Genomic DNA, 3,074 nt, shown 5'->3' on the forward strand with positions numbered 1-3,074 from the left:
CTTAGAATATAAGAAACGCACATATAGTACATAGTATATGAATGAGTTGCACTGAAAAACTTAGAATATAAGAAACGCACAGTGTAGTACATAGTATATGAGTGAGTTGCACTGAAAAACTTAGAATTTACTGAAAAACCCGCATTACACGAAATGCACAGTGTAGTACATAGTATATGAGTGAGTTGCACTGAAAAACTTAGAATATAAGAAACGCACAGTGTAGTACATAGTATATGAGTGAGTTGCACTGAAAAACTTAGAATATAAGAAACGCACAGTGTAGTACATAGTATATGAGTGAGTTGCACTGAAAAACTTAGAATATAAGAAACGCACAGTGTAGTACATAGTATATGAGTGAGTTGCACTGAAAAACTTAGAATTTAAGAAACGCACAGTGTAGTACATAGTATATGAGTTAGTTGCACTGAAAAACTTAGAATATAAGAAACGCACAGTGTAGTACATAGTATATGAGTGAGTTGCACTGAAAAACTTAGAATATAAGAAACGCACAGTGTAGTACATAGTATATGAGTGAGTTGCACTGAAAAACTTAGAATTTACTGAAAAACCCGCATTACACGAAATGCACAGTGTAGTACATAGTATATGAGTGAGTTGTACTGAAAAACTTAGAATATAAGAAACGCACAGTGTAGTACATAGTATATGAGTGAGTTGCACTGAAAAACTTAGAATATAAGAAACGCACAGTGTAGTACATAGTATATGAGTGAGTTGCACTGAAAAACTTAGAATATAAGAAACGCACAGTGTAGTACATAGTATATGAGTGAGTTGCACTGAAAAACTTAGAATATAAGAAACGCACAGTGTAGTACATAGTATATGAGTGAGTTGCACTGAAAAACTTAGAATATAAGAAACGCACAGTGTAGTACATAGTATATGAGTGAGTTGCACTGAAAAACTTAGAATATAAGAAACGCACAGTGTAGTACATAGTATATGAGTGAGTTGCACTGAAAAACTTAGAATATAAGAAACGCACATATAGTACATAGTATATGAATGAGTTGCACTGAAAAACTTAGAATTTACTGAAAAAATCGCATTACACGAAATGCACAGTGTAGTACATCGTATATGAGTGAGTTGCACTGAAAAACTTAGAATATAAGAAACGCACAGTGTAGTACATAGTATATGAGTGAGTTGCACTGAAAAACTTAGAATTTACTGAAAAACCCGCATTACACGAAATGCACAGTGTAGTACATAGTATATGAGTGAGTTGCACTGAAAAACTTAGAATATAAGAAACGCACAGTGTAGTACATAGTATATGAGTGAGTTGCACTGAAAAACTTAGAATATAAGAAACGCACAGTGTAGTACATAGTATATGAGTGAGTTGCACTGAAAAACTTAGAATTTAAGAAACGCACAGTGTAGTACATACTTTATGAGTGAGTTGCACTGAAAAACTTAGAATATAAGAAACGCACAGTGTAGTACATAGTATATGAGTGAGTTGCACTGAAAAACTTAGAATATACGAAACGCACAGTGTAGTACATAGTATATGAGTGAGTTGCACTGAAAAACTTAGAATATAAGAAACGCACAGTGTAGTACATAGTATATGAGTGAGTTGCAATGAAAAACTTAGAATATAAGAAACGCACAGTGTAGTACATAGTATATGAGTGAGTTGCACTGAAAAACTTAGAATATAAGAAACGCACATATAGTACATAGTATATGAATGAGTTGCACTGAAAAACTTAGAATTTACTGAAAAACCCGCATTACACGAAATGCACAGTGTAGTACATAGTAAATGAGTGAGTTGCACTGAAAAACTTAGAATATAAGAAACGCACAGTGTAGTACATAGTATATGAGTGAGTTGCACTGAAAAACTTAGAATTTAAGAAACGCACAGTGTAGTACATAGTATATGAGTGAGTTGCACTGAAAAACTTAGAATATAAGAAACGCACAGTGTAGTACATAGTATATGAGTGAGTTGCACTGAAAAACTTAGAATATAAGAAACGCACAGTGTAGTACATAGTATATGAGTGAGTTGCAATGAAAAACTTAGAATATAAGAAACGCACAGTGTAGTACATAGTATATGAGTGAGTTGCACTGAAAAACTTAGAATATAAGAAACGCACATATAGTACATAGTATATGAATGAGTTGCACTGAAAAACTTAGAATATAAGAAACGCACAGTGTAGTACATAGTATATGAGTGAGTTGCACTGAAAAACTTAGAATTTACTGAAAAACCCACATTACACGAAATGCACAGTGTAGTACATAGTATATAAGTGAGTTGCACTGAAAAACTTAGAATATAAGAAACGCACAGTGTAGTACATAGTATATGAGTGAGTTGCACTGAAAAACTTAGAATATAAGAAACACACAGTGTAGTACATAGTATATGAGTGAGTTGCACTGAAAAACTTAGAATATAAGAAACGCACAGTGTAGTACATAGTATATGAGTGAGTTGCACTGAAAAACTTAGAATATAAGAAACGCACAGTGTAGTACATAGTATATGAGTGAGTTGCACTGAAAAACTTAGAATATAAGAAACGCACAGTGTAGTACATAGTATATGAGTGAGTTGCACTGAAAAACTTAGAATATAAGAAACGCACAGTGTAGTACATAGTATATGAGTGAGTTGCACTGAAAAACTTAGAATATAAGAAACGCACAGTGTAGTACATAGTATATGAGTGAGTTGCACTGAAAAACTTAGAATATAAGAAACGCACAGTGTAGTACATAGTATATGAGTGAGTTGCACTGAAAAACTTAGAATATAAGAAACGCACAGTGTAGTACATAGTATATGAGTGAGTTGCACTGAAAAACTTAGAATTTAAGAAACGCACAGTGTAGTACATAGTATATGAGTGAGTTGCACTGAAAAACTTAGAATATAAGAAACGCACAGTGTAGTACATAGTATATGAGTGAGTTGCACTGAAAAACTTAGAATATACGAAACGCACAGTGTAGTACATAGTATATGAGTGAGTTGCACTGAAAAACTTAGAATATAAGAAACGCACAGT

This window comes from Mus caroli, unplaced genomic scaffold, assembly GCF_978045245.1.
Source record: "Mus caroli unplaced genomic scaffold, Mus_caroli_1 scaffold_25, whole genome shotgun sequence".
Taxonomy (NCBI): domain Eukaryota; kingdom Metazoa; phylum Chordata; class Mammalia; order Rodentia; family Muridae; genus Mus; species Mus caroli.